This window comes from Pseudopipra pipra, chromosome 12 (assembly GCF_036250125.1).
Source record: "Pseudopipra pipra isolate bDixPip1 chromosome 12, bDixPip1.hap1, whole genome shotgun sequence".
NCBI lineage: Eukaryota > Metazoa > Chordata > Aves > Passeriformes > Pipridae > Pseudopipra > Pseudopipra pipra.
In genome coordinates, this window is record NC_087560.1 from 4,024,251 (window position 1) to 4,038,428 (window position 14,178).

At 50.9% G+C, this 14,178-nt stretch overlaps 1 long non-coding RNA gene across 1 annotated transcript; it reads right to left on the reverse strand.

The window, feature by feature from the left end:
• Positions 1 to 2,005: 2,005 nt before the first annotated feature.
• Positions 2,006 to 13,632, reverse strand: LOC135420723 (uncharacterized). The gene is made up of 5 exons (XR_010433694.1): positions 12,784 to 13,632; positions 10,816 to 10,906; positions 7,181 to 7,340; positions 5,515 to 5,602; positions 2,006 to 2,345 (listed from the first exon to the last, which is right to left on the reverse strand). It is a non-coding gene; the product is annotated as an uncharacterized LOC135420723 (long non-coding RNA).
• Between the last annotated feature and the right edge of the window lie 546 nt (positions 13,633 to 14,178).

Below are 14,178 nucleotides of genomic sequence, written 5' to 3' on the forward strand. Positions count from 1 at the left end.
TTCATCTGCTGCCAAGGAAGCTGGTGGTTTCAAGAGCTGGGCCAGGTGACTTGCCTTAAGGCAGATGCTCGGTGCTACTCAGCCAGATGAAAATGGGGAAATAATAGAAAAAACAATGATTTCCACACTGAGCCTCTTGTACCAGCTCCCAACCTCACCATCTCAGTGCTGTGCCCAGAGAACAGCCCCATGCCATCAGCTCCCCTCATCTAACTGGGTTTTACTCCTCATTGCTATCCGACATGCTCTGGAAGGGGTAAGGAGGCACCAGAGATGCTGAAGCCACCCCACAATGGCTTTGGCTTTTGTTCCCTTTTATTGCTGCCTCCTGACAGAGCAAGAACACAGAGGGGATATTTATGAGTCCTACCAGCAGTGGGGTTGGCTCTGGGCTGTGTTTAAAGCATCTCCGCTGTTTCCCAGCTTTAACCACCTCCCGGATATTTACAGCATTTGACAGCTGGAGACAGAGTCAGGCCAAAGTGCTTGTCTGCTTCCATGAACAACCTGCATCTTGGGGGAAAATGGTTAGGGGATATTGGAGGAGAGGAGAGAGGAGCTCCTGTGAGGAAGCATGGCCATTTCTTTACCACAGAAGGTCCCCCTCCCCAAATCGCTATGCAGGCATGGCCAGGAGGAGTTGGGAAAGGACACATTATACACACATTATAACAATGTGTTCCCAGTTTGCCCCCCCCTCCCAGTCCCTCACTTCATGCTGGTTGGGGTTTAGCAGGTCTTCCCCTTGTCTTCCCTCTGCTTCCCATCCCAGCTATGGATCTACCTCATTTTTTTTCTCTCTCCCACATCCCCTTTATCTCCTGTTTATTTTTCTTCACTGCTTTTGCATCTTATTCATCTGTCTCTCTTTCCATCTCATCTCCCCCATCCTGAAAGGCTTGTCAGGAGAAGAAAGAGCCAGCCCAGCTTCTCCCAGATCTATTTGCCAAATAAGGCCTGGAGTCAGGTTTTATTTAACAAAAGGAAAATGAACTGGATGCAAGTAGGCCAGAAGAAGCGCCTACAAATAAAAAGGATGATGGCAAAGAGAAGGATGAACACAGCAGAGAGGCAGAGCATCCCCTTGGGGTCCTGGACACAAGCTCATTTATGGAGCCCCGGTCCAGAGCTGGGGGAGCCGCCGGCCACAGCCTCGGCTGCTCTGCTCGTTAGCCGTGCTGAAACAGCGTGACAAATACGGGAGTGTCACGGAAGGTTGGGGAGCAAGTCAGGTGGATAATGAGTTGGGTTAGGGCGTCGTTTGTTTGAAGCCAAAGCAGTGGTTTCCTTCCCCCCATCAGCTATAATGCAATTAGAGAGGCAGCAGCTATCCAGAGCAGCAGCAGCAGACCGGGGAGAGTGAGAAGGAGGAGAAAAGCTGTGAAAACCCCTCCTGCCCCACACCACAGTGGGGGAAGCACAGCCTTAAGGGAGAGAAACTCTGCCAGCGGAGCTAGAGGATATTCTGCCTTATCAGCCCCAGGACATGAAGCCTCAAGCCCCCCAGGCATCCTGGACACAAGTTCAGCTCAGCCTTGACCTGCAGCAAATCTGTCCAGACCTAAATCTCAGCTTGCCTGGTGCCTCCCTTCCCAGCCATGGGTCCCTCAGTGCTGGGGGCCTCTCTGTCCCCAGTCAGGATTGGGTATGGGGGGAGCTTTGCCTTGCCTGATGGCAAACCCTTTTCCATGCCCTGCAGGTTGGAGGCATCCCCCACCTTCCTCCAGCCTGCCTAGTCCACTAGTCTCCCTCAGTGATGCTGGAGGAGGGAAGGGCTGGGGGGCCCTATAGTGCCCCTGTAGTACTCATGGGACTCCTTCAAGAGATTTGGGGGGCAATATAAGGCCAGCTCCCCACAGTCTGCACCCTCTCCTGCAAGCCCAAGCTTTCAGGGTTCTTTTTGCACACAGTTCACTTGAGCAGGCTCAAGGCAGCTGAATCAAAAGCAACTGAAAATACATTTTTGCAGCCTTTCTGGAAAAATAGTCTTTAAAGAGGGGCCTGGCCTCGTGCCCAGGGAAGTTAACTTCAATTGACTCGGCTGCATTTCGCCCCAGGCCCTCTCTGGTTTTTCTGGAGCACCTTGTAATATCGAAGTGCTACTGGGAGGAAATTAAATCCACCACACTCAGCATCAGCTTAAGCCCCTTCCTCCATGCCACGCTCTTATGCAGGCACCAGAGCATCTTCACCCTCACCTGCCTCAGACTGCACCACTGCAAAGACGTGTTCCACGGCATCTGGTACCCGGCTCTCCTCCCAGGAATTTGCTGGTTATTCACAGCTGTGATTCCTTGCTGCACATCATTCACCAGCCTTGCTCCTGAGACGGCAGGAAAAGAGATCTACAGAAAAAGCACCGTTATATAGAGTTTGTACATTATATATTTTAGCACCTCCCCATGCATATCATACGTTCTTCCATCAATACACTGCAATAGGAGCCTTAGTGTTTCCTTTAAATTAAACCCTAATTTATCCAGATAAGCAGGGTCTGGGTGGAAAGGCTACTGAATCCCCACAGCTTATTGCCATTCCCACTCCTATTCACTGTTCCTGGCCATCACCAGGTCATTCACACATGCTGGCTTGATTCTCTGGGGGAAAACACAAGTCCAGATACTTCATTAAGAAGGTTGAGGTGTGGTGCAGCTCCCAGACAGTTGGAGTGGTGGGGCTGGGGCACATCCCTGGTGGTTGGGGGTTTGGGATGCTCTTGGGGGGTGGATACTGACCCACTGGAGCTGCAGCCCCAAAGCCTCACATCAAGGAAGGGGCTGAAGGACCAATGCCCTCAGCAAGAGGAGCATCTCTGTCACCAAGCCACAACCAGTCTCACCATGCCTTCTTGCCTCTCCCACAGCTGGAAAAGCTGCCTGGTGAACCCTCTGCCTTGCCTGAAATGCAGTGTTAAACAAAGGCATTCGGCCTTAAATCCCCTTTTCCTTCTCCTCATGCCCAGCTTTGGCTGGGAGCTGGGTGTGCTCGACAGCAAACCCACGTACAAGGAAAGCACATCAGCTCCTGGTGGGAAAGTGAATTATTGAAGTCAAGGGAAGCTGTGACGAAGCAGTCAGGGTGGACTGCCGTATGCTCCCAGTGAATTATTCAAAGCCTGGTTTTAAAGCAATTCCTGAAATAAAGATGACAGAGAAAGCAGAGTGAAGAAAAAAACTCTGTAAACGGTCACTGTGATGCCTCCCTGAGTGTGGGGACCAGTCTGTCCCTCCATAGGCTGCTGCTGCCCAGCAGAGATGAGCATACACACAAAAATATGCCCTGGATGTATCTTTAATGTTATTTTATCCTAAAGTCAGACAATTTGGTCTGGATGGGCTGGTTTAACCCCACCGGCAGAAGAGCCAGGCAGAGAAAAGTCCCCGCTTCAGAGGACATCCTGCGAATTTTATTTCATGTCAACAGACATGAAAGCAGCAGAGCTGGAAGAGATGTGCGGTGCTGGGAGTGGGCAAAACCAAGCTGAACTGCCTCGAAGGCTCCTAAAAAAAAGCCAAACCACAAAGGGAAACAAGAGGGAAAGAGAAAATGCTTTATTACATCTGTTTGAAGTGAGGAAGATACAGGAATGAGCAAACACTGAACTGTTTTTCTTCTGCTCACAAATGAACACACTGCTAAGCCTAATGGGATTTTAGATTAAAAGTTTTAACGAAAAATAACAACCACCTCCACAACTGGAGTTTTATAAGGTCAAATAACAGATGCAGGGGAGTAAAAACCAATGCCAGTGTTTTGCCTCCTTCTGCAGGGATCCTTCTCCCAGCCTAAGCCCCCGTGTTCAGGTGTCCTCCCCTAATTCCTGCCTTTATCCTCAGCGGTCATGTTTCCTGCTGAGCATGGCTGGGGAATAATCCTCTGGCATCCTATTTCTGCTATCTTTTCTAGGCAGGGCTTTGCAGGAAGTTTGGTTCCCATGAGCAAAGGCCACCTTTGTGGAGCATCAGGGCTGTGGACAGGGAGCAGAGACTTAACCTGGGTGGCAACAGGAGTGTTCCACAGGGAAAGGCGCTTCCCCAAGGGGTTTCCCATCACTCTTGGGGTTACTCCAGCAATGTAGGGCAGCAGCCTGCCTCTACATGCAGTCAGGGCATCACTTCCCAACAGCCAGTGGGGTTCTGATATGCTCTGATACCCCATTTGCTGATAGGGAAACATCCATTCCACACTCAGGCTGACCCTTTGCCCACCTATTTCTACTGGGCATCAAATGCATGTACCCCATGACTCATTTTTGGAGGTATCAGGTACTTTCAGCAACAACTGACTTCAAGGACACTGGGGGTTTGCAGCACCCTTGAAAAATTAGGCAACTTCTGCATGCCTAAATAGATGCTTAATGACAAGACACTCATAGGTGAGCACGTTGGCAGCAGCCCAGGGCTGGGAGCAGGGTGAATCTGACACTGTCAAGCTGGGTGATGGGCATCATTGCCCCTGCTGCCCACCTTCACTGTGCATCCAGGTTCCTGCACAGAGCTCCTGACAGAGTGCTCCACACACTCCCTGCTCCCCTGGTGATGCTGCACCGTGGTGGGGGACGACCTGCACACACATCTCATCACTTCTGCAAGCTGCCATCTCTAAGATGCCAAACACCTTTGTGGTGCTGACAAAGCCAGGTAGCATTAACTCAGCACTGGAGCTGGCCTGGGGAAGGTGGTTTCAGCCATTTCACCCTGAAACAGGCCAGACATTAGGCAAATTCCCCTCTGTGATACCAGATACCAGCCCTGTAACCTCTGCCTGCCCCTGCCACACCTCCAGTGGTGCCAGGGGAACAGCTGGCTAGGGACCAGCTTCATTGCAGCATGTCCAGATTAATAATAGGATGTGATTTGGATCATGCTTATGCCTTTAAGCTCTTGTTTTCCAAGAGCCCCAGGGTGCTGTCACCCTGCTGCACCCTGCCATCAGCCCAGCAATGCATCCTGTGAGACAGGATGTCCTGGAACCCAGCCATCCCACACACCCCAGCAGTAAGGATGGGCTCTCCCAGACCACATCCCACAGCCCCAAGAGGGAAGGGTGAGGGTGTGAACATGCAGCACTCTTCTGCAGAGGGATGCTCAGGTGGCTGTTGGAGAGCCATGAGGGGTGGCCAACACAGGGAGCTTGTGCTGGGGAGTGGATCCTCTCCAGCAGCCGACCTGGACCACTGGGTGATTGAGAAGCATCCTCGGCCTCTCCAGCACTCTCAGCCCCCCCCTCTCCCCTGCTGATTGCAATCAACACCTCATTCATACGCCTCTGTTTACCAATTTTCCAGGAGGTATCATGCTAATGAAGGGAGCCAGGCAATCAAGCAGCCTTCCAGAAGTGGGGAAAAGGAAGAGAGGTAAAGAAGAAAGGGATGTTGCTGTGAGGAAGAGGGGAATGGGCCAGGCAGGACTGGGAGAAGGGAGGGCAGAGCCAAATGAGGAGCTCCTGGGGTTTGCCCCACTATCAGCCCTGCATCCTCTCCCGGTACAGCCATGAGGACAGAGGTGCTGTTACCTGCTGGACAACATCTGCAGCATCCTTGGCAGAGGTGCTGGGGTAGCTGGGTACCACGCTGTGGAAGGTGAGGATGCTGGCCACAGCACTGCAAGGAAGGTTTACAGCTTCTGAGAAAGTTCAGGTCAACCTCTGGAGAGGACACTGTGAGTGTGGGGTCACAGGTTGTGCTCTGCAATGATATCTGTCCCAGGAATTATAAAAGTGCTGCACAAGCAAAGCCTCCATGCAGGTAGTGGAGTTAAAATTGAGTGCCAAGTCCTTTGTGCCACATTCTTGGCTGTCTGCAGGTGGGCATCACCAGTGCCTGTGGTGGGTTTCCCAGTTCTCCTTACCTGGCACAATGGTGAGATAGGTAGGATGGTTTGCTCCTTTTTCACTGTGAGACCCAGAATAAGGGATACAATCTTTTGCCCAAAATCCTGCTCTGGCAGCAGGACGAAACCCCCCTTGGCCAAAGGGGTCCCCAGGCTGCATCCCCACCTAGCACAGAGGATGGATGGAGGCCAGCAGATCCGTGCAAGCAGAGCTGGCAGAGGAAGGGTGGTTTGGTGCTGGATGGAGAGGCCAGCAGAGTGACAGGCAGGGCTGTGTCCCCTCCCTGTCCCCGTGCCTTTGGTTGTCTGATTCATGCAGACCAGGAGTGACAGCCTTGCCAGCCATGGCAGCTCCAAGCTGGCAGCACCTGGAGTCCTTTCCCAGCTCCCAGTCTGCTCACCTTACAGTTACAGGCATGAGATGGGCAGGGTGGGGACTGCCCACCCCAGAACCACAGCTCACTGGGGTGCCTTGCTCCCACAGGGTTTGGTGTTGAGAGTTGCTGGGAGGCTGGAGGACTGGTATCTCCCCCTTGCCAACACACCAGCCATAAAGGATTGTCCAGCAGGGTTTGTGGACCCCAAGCTGCCCATAACATGCTGTTGGCAGCCTGTTCTTATCCCTTCTGCAAGGCTGTGCTTGGCTGACTGCCCTCAGGCAGGGTCCGGCTCTGGCCTCGCCACAGATGGGGACGGGCTCTCCATCACCTCCCACTGATTGTTGGAGCAAAGCTGCCTTGGGACAGCTGCCCATTCCCTGTCTGCTGGCTCCTTACTGCCAGGACTACAGGTTTAGGGATGATTTTTGAGGCAAGGTCCTATTTTTCAGAGCAGAAAGTCCCTTGGGGCAGGGTTTCCAGCACTAGTGGACTGGGATCCCATGTGGGGAAGTGGGACCTGAGGGCAGTGCTGGGGCACTGAGGACATCTCCTTGGTAGGAAGCACAGGAGAAAAGATGGCTTACACGTGGCAGTCAGGCAACAAACAACACAGTGGAAGACAGACGTGATTCCAGCCAGATGGAGAAACAGCAACAAACAATCTGTCTCCAGCAGAGGAAGCCCTGACAGCCCCAGCCACCACAGAGAGGGGAGCATCGGTGAGAGCATCCTTGAGAGGAGAAGGGAGGAGAGGCTTTGCCTGGCACCCAGCTGGGTTTGGAGCCCACTAGGGCTTTGACACCTCCACTCCAATCCTGGGGGACCACCCCTTTTCCCCCAAGAGCTGGTTTCTGGGGCTCTGTGAGCTGCCTGCACTCCCCCCTGCCTGCTAAGCCCCCGGCACAGCTGACTGATGAATGAGCTCTCGACGTGATTGATCTCGTTGACAGTATGAAACATGGTGATTACCTGGTGCTGGCAGATTTTCCTAAGTGCAGCTCATGCAGGCACAGGACATTTGTGCCATTATCATTATTAACCCCATTGTTAACGACTAATCTATGCAAAGATTTGGCACGGCCTCTTGAAGTGCAGGAGGCAGCCTCTGTGTTCATGCTGGAGACGGACCCTGCAACAGAAAAGGGGATTTTTTTATCCATTTAACATTATTTTTAATTACTTTCTTTTCTTTGTAGAGACTATTTATGGGGGTGAGCACCCTCCAGCCATTCCTGTTTGCTCCATTGTCCCCTCAGCCCTGGGTACTCAGCGTTTCTGTGTGGTCATGACAAGGTATTTCAGGAGCTCTGCCCCATCCATTCCTATTAAAATCCACTGCAGGTCTCAGCTTTCCCTTAGAGGAAAAGAGGTCCAAACCTCTTCTTAAAATGTTTTCTCCCCAAATATCTACCACTTGCCAAACCTAAATTTCAGCCCAGAAACTTAACCACAGTAAACGATCCTTTTTCTCACAGACCCCCCCTGGAGAACAGTCGGCATTTTCTCCTTCAAAAGCAGCCATCAGCTGAGACCTAATCAACATCTTTCCTAAAAGGGAAGAAAAAAAATATAAATAAACCCTCCACAAGGCGTTGTAGCTGATGCTCAAGTCAGGGGATCATTTAGGGGATGATTTATCAAACAGCAAACAGGTAAAAGGGAGACTGGGCTAAAGGGGGAGAGGCACAACAAAACAGGAGGGATTTAGCAGCAAGGCAAAAATAGCCTAAAAACATGGCAAATGAGAAAATAGCGACATTTGCCAACCCCACAAGGATGAGTTAAAACCCTGGCTGGTGTAACTCAGCAGAGAGCCTGGGAAGCCAATGGAGCTGCAGTAATTTACAATAGCTGCTAGTTTGGCTCAATTTAAATAGCTCAGCTTTATGAATACCAGGAATACACGTGCAAAAGAAGAGAGAGGCAAGTTGGGAAGGTTTATTTACGCTGCAGCTTAGAAGGTGCTTAAAACCGATTTGGAGGCAGGTGAATAATTAATTGCATCTTTAAGGAATCGAGCTGTTAATAATACGCCCCACAGTGGCAGTTTATAAATGTTCCTGTCAGGGTGGAACATGGAGCATCACAGAGGGAAGGTCGGGGGGGGGGTGGGGGTAAAAAAGCCTGGAGGAAACTCTTCCCCCCGCTCCCCTGCCTGCAAAACGAATTAAAGTTGCCATTTTTTTCTGCCACCCAGCTGTTCCTGACACCTGGATGACAAATCAATATTATAATGACAGCACCACAGCCAAAAACTAAAAAAAAAAAGCAAATAAAAAAGTCCTATTACTACATGGAAAATATATATATTGCCTCCCACTCTCCAGGGCACAGCCTGTTAATTGGGCACAAAGGGTAGGATCTGCCTGAAGCCTGCAGAACCCATTAGGGAAGCACATGATAATGTTATTATGAAATTTAGTAGATGGGTGCGGCAAGGGGAAGGGGTCCTGAGCAGTGCATGAGTTGGCCCCTCCTGCTCCTGGACCTCCTGCTGCATCCATCCATCCCTTCTTCTGTTGTTCTGTCCTTCCATCCATCCCTCCCTCCATCCTGAGGACCCCATCACCAGAAAGTACTTGCAGAAGTGGGATGCACGAGGAAACAGGTGCCTTCACGACACTTTCTCCAGTTAATCTCCCCCAGCCAGGAGAATCCAAAACAGGACCAGCCAGCACCTCCAGGGCTACAGGGATTAAACCAGCAAAAATCTCCAGAGCCAGGAATTTTACACTACAGGACGGGAATAAGCCTCTAATAAGGAGCTGGGAAGGAAGACCTGGGGGGAAAGCTGGTTCCTCAAGGGAACAGTTGGCTGAGAGAGGGATTTGGCCATGGGAAACCTAAACCCCCGTGCGAGTGGTCACGGCGGGGCAGGGGCTGGCTGGGGGCATTGCTGAGCAAGCCCAGCCTCAGGGGTGGCAGCAGCCCCGCCACTCCCACCCAGGATGGGGGCAAGAATAGCCAATGTTTTGCTCATGCCCTCTTTGGGCGTTTCCCTCCTCTTTATTCCAGCAAGGGACAAAGCCATCACTCCTCGCCTTTCCAATCACTGGAGCCACATCCCAGGACCCACATGCAGGGGAAGGGGATGGCAAGGGAGGTCTGATGGTTCCGGGCTTCTCCTCCTCTCCCAATCCACCTCTGAGGTGGAAAAATCAGCGCTTGCTGAACCCTGCCTTGTTTTCCATGATTAATCATTTTGCATGAGAGCAGCAGGATTCCCACCGTCATCCACCCCCCCCAACAGCCACGTGTGAAGGCTGACGTTAATCAGATAAATTCCTTTGCAGTAGCACCAACAATTTTTCTAAAGCACAGTCTCCCTGGAGCTACTAATAATTACTCCAGATCCAGACATTAAAGCACCACCGAAAAAAAATGTTTTTTAATTAAAAAATTAATTTTTCTGACAGACCCACTGATGCTAAACTTGGAACAGCAAAGCATTCATCAGCAGGGAAAGAAGAGGGATGGCAATGACCTGCTCACAAGCCTCTGCTGGGAAAGGGGCAAAGAGGACTGCATCCCTCAGGGCTTTGGAGAAGATATCCCATCTCCAAATGTCCTGTAATGTCCCTGCTTTGTACAACACACCTCAAAAGGGGCAGAGTTAAGGTGATGCCCAGTCCAATGACTGCAACCCCAATTGCACCTTTCCCAAAAAAGCACCTCTGTGCTGCTGGCCAAGGGAACATGGAGCCAGGAAAAAACTGTATCTCCAAATCCCATCTCCCTAAGCCCCTGGGAATGAGACCATACTAGCAGGACACCCCCAGCCCCATCAGGAGCGGGATGAACCCTACAGAGTCATCTCCTTCCCTAAAGGCACCTGAACCCTCCAGCCAAGTCTGCCCTGGGCTGGCAGGGTAAAGGAGAGGAGAGAATGGAAATAAAAACACATCATCAGTGGGAAAAAATTCCTTACTTCAAAGGGGTTTTGATGGGGAAAAGGGGAAAAAGGTGCAGATTCCCTTAGGCCCAGTTTGGGTGGCCAAGCTGAGGTGCAGGAACAGTAATACAGTGTCCAGTAATGAAAAAAACTGATTTGATGCTCTGGTGAGCTCTCTCACAATTCCTGGGGTTACTAATCATAGCAATGCTTTAGCTCTCCTTCCCTCCAGCTGCCTCTCATCCAGGGGGCTCAGGCTCAGGACAAAATGAACCTCTTCCCTTCCCCTCACCAGCGCCAAAGTTTGCAGAAGAGGGTAGTGAGCGTCCCTGTCCCACAGGTTCTGAGGGTGTTTTACACAAGCCTGACAGAGAAACATGGCCAGCGGCGAGCTGCTAACAAAAGATGCTTTATTGCAGGAGGATGAAAGGCAGGATGGATCGAGGCAGCAGCTGGATTAATTGGATATGGGAAAATACCTAAATATATACATGGAGGGAGAAGCACTGAGCCGCTCTTGCAGGATTGCATTCAGGAAAAGCCAAATCGATGGCCTTAGATAAAGGTGCTGAGAGCTGATTCCTCAGTTGCCAGTGGTGCTGCCAGCCTTCTGTGAAAGAGGCAGAGGCAAAAAAGCCCCCAGAACTTCTGGAAGCATCCTCTGCACCTCCCAAAGGGCCCCAAGGCATCAAGACAGGGGAGGAATACTCACCTCCAGTGACGAGCCTGGGGTTCAGGCAGGACCTTCCCTCCTCCTGGCCTAAGAGCCTGCTAATAAATTCACTGAAGTCAGTCCAGGAGATCTGGGAAAGACAAAAGGTTGAATGAATTTGAGTTGCTTAACCCAGAGAAGAGATTGTCAAGGGCAAAACTGAGTCTGCAAATACAGAAGGTGATGGCTGCAAAGTGGGAGAGAAAGCCTGTTCCCTGCATCCAGTGTGTGGGGCAGAAAAAGGGATGGGTTAGATGTTAAGGAACCCCTTTCCAGCAGCACTGGGGAGGATCTGGGCAGCCCAGGTCTAGTTTTTAATGAGGAAAGCTGAATTTTTTTGCAGCTACGTCTAGAAGACCATTTCCCAGGGCAGGTGGATTGCTGGTACGATGTGAATAATTACCCCAGTCCATCTTCCCACCGCTCCCTGCAACATCACACACCCAAACACAGGAGCTTGGCCTCTGTTAGAGCAGAGACAGGAAAAGGAATACGACTTCATTTTCCATCAGTTCATCAAACAGGTGAGCAAACAACCTTCAGAACCATTAGTCTTCACATACAGTGAGCAGAGATTAACAGGGATTTATCTCCACACTCCCCTTGGTAAGAACCCACCTGCCCAAGTTGGAAGGATGCTGGGTGTGGGGGGGAAAGGGAGCAAGGAAAACATCTGTGGGACCTTGGGAACCAAAATTCATTGCTTTTCACCTCTCTTTGAAGATAATTCGGGGGCTAGAAATCTTTTGGAAACCTTGGACCCACTGCTGCCTTCCCATGCCTCACTTCTGCATTATTATGGTGCATTTCCCTCTTCTTTAAAAACAAAACAAAACAAAAAAATCCCCCCAAAAAAGGCAAAAAAACCCCAACCCCTCAGCTTTTCTGGGACGAGGGAAGAATATTTCTGCTCACTTGAAAGCCTTCAAAATCAATACATCACCTACCTGTAATAATCCCACACTTCAGGAAATTGCTTGGAATCACATCTATTTGGGGTAGACAATAATTTAGACTAGGTTCCCCCAGGACTTTCTCCTCTGTACGTGTGTGGATCAGTCCTGGAAGCAGTAGGTTGATGCAGCAAGTAGATAAAAACCCTTGGATAGAAGCCTGGCTCTGCCTCTCACCCACCTCACAGCTGGCCATGCCCCTCCTGGCTCCAGCCCCATCTGATTTCCAGGCCCTATCACTTCTTAACACATTTTTTTTTTTTCCTGAACTCTTGAAATTAAATGCTGTTAATTTATTTTGCAGAAAACTCCACAATCTGCTGGTACTTCTCTGCCAGCTGTGACCTCATCCCCCAGTGATTGGATTTGGGAGTAAATTAATAGAACCAGTTCATTAATTAATTGCAACTAACTTGTGCGGTGAACTGGACCCATCTCTCATGTTCACAGACTGCCCAGGAACTGCTCTAGATTCCTGCTCAGGAAGCACTTACTATGTTTTAATTTAAGCTGAGTGGTTTGGATGAGCACTTCCAGTGTTCCAGCTGTTAGCAAACAGCAAACCTTCAATTAGCCCGTGTTCAGCTGCTGTATCTGACCCACAAAATAAAGGGGAAACCCTGAAAACAGCATTCCCAGGCATCAAAGTTTCTATGGCCAAGGGTAAGGCTGAGCATCTTGGATGCTCCTACATCCTATTGTCGACAGAAGCCAGCAGCAGGCAAACGCTCCAGGAAAATCTCTAAACACTGCACATATATTCTGGGTTTACTCACTGGGCTTACCACTGAATCTTATTTGCTGGCATGGTTCGGGGTTTTTTTCTTTCCTTCCTTCTCCCTGGGAGAACTTAATAAATCTTTGAAATCATCAAAAAGAAATGCAGCTTCAACACTTAGCATGGTTAAGTTACTCCCCAGCAATATAAACTAAGGCTGTAAAGTCAAACATTTCCACGCCATAACACGAGGCAAAAATGAGGGTTTGGGAGGGGAGGGAGCAGGAACAGTCTCACCTCAGCTCTCTCACTGCTCTGGGCCAGACAAGCCTAGAAAGCCTGTGGCTGGCTGGTGGTAGGTACGGGGATGTCACTCCCCTCCTGCTACACGCAGCAGTTTCAGCTCTTCTCATTACAGTGGTTGTCTCTGCGTGACCCCACTGCGAGGCAGGCGCTGGCTTGATGAAGCACAGCACCTCCGAGGCACGAGCACGGGCAGCTGCAATAAGGGACCAGCAGAGACAGATTGACTGGCCCGGCAATGCCCACCTCCTCCCTCTCTTCATCTGTTAATAATGTTTTGTCCAGTGTCAGACAGATGGGAGAACCCCCTTCAAAACCCCAGAGAGGAGGCTGGTGGCACTCACCAGCTGCAGGACCAGGGAGGGAGGCAGGCAGGACCAGGGGTGGATGCAAGCAGGACACAGCCAGGACCAGGCTAGGATTGATTCAGGCAGGATCAGGGCAGGATGGAGACAGGAAGGACGAGGGCAGTATCAAGGTGGGATGCAGGCAGGACCAGGGATGGGTATGGCAGGGCTAGGGTACAATCCAGGCAGGCAGGACCAGGGACAGACACAGGCAGCACCAGAGCGAGATGCAGGGAGAGATACAGGCAGGACCATGGATGGATGCAGGCAGTGTTACCATGGCAACACAACAAAAAAGCAGCACGGCCACAGCTCCAAGAGCAGAAGGGGGTCAGGAGAAACTTTGATGCTAGGGAGGACACAGCTCTTCCAGCACCAGAGAGAAGCTGGGGCTCCCACCACAGGATGTGGCACCCACAAAACCCCTCCACCCCTGGCACCCAGGGGTGCCCTGGGGACTCCAGATGCAGGTTCTGGTGGTGGGGTCCCTCACCCCTCCCCAGTGCCAGGGAGCTGTGGGTAATTGTGATGCAGAGAGCTGAGGCTGTGCCATGCCCTTGATTTACTCTCTCCAGCCTCCTGCTTTCTAAATCTCACTTTATTAGTATTACCGCACAGCAGAGTGCAATTAGCAGTATATTAGCAATAAAAAAGCAGCCAGAGCCAGAAGTACTGCAGGTTATGGTTTTAAATCCTGCATCTGACAGGATGACTGTGGGCACACACTCTCCCTGTGACCCCTCAGCCCAGGCTGCGGTGTCACCCATCCCCAGGGGCAAAGGGGTCTCCAGCAGCTAATCCCCCCTGTCCAGAGCTTTTATGGGTGCTGCAGCAGAGCTGACACTAGTCCTGGCCACATTTAACCATTTATATTGATTACCCTGTCAGCTCATTTGAATAATTAAAACCAGATGGAGTCCTTTTAAGTGTTTAAGGGAACAGCACCAGGAGAATCCCCAGAGCTGTGTGGTTTCAGCAGAAGGGTTCAGGGGAAGCCAGGCAGATTTTGCTGTAAAACCTTCCTCTCAGTGACATTTGCCAC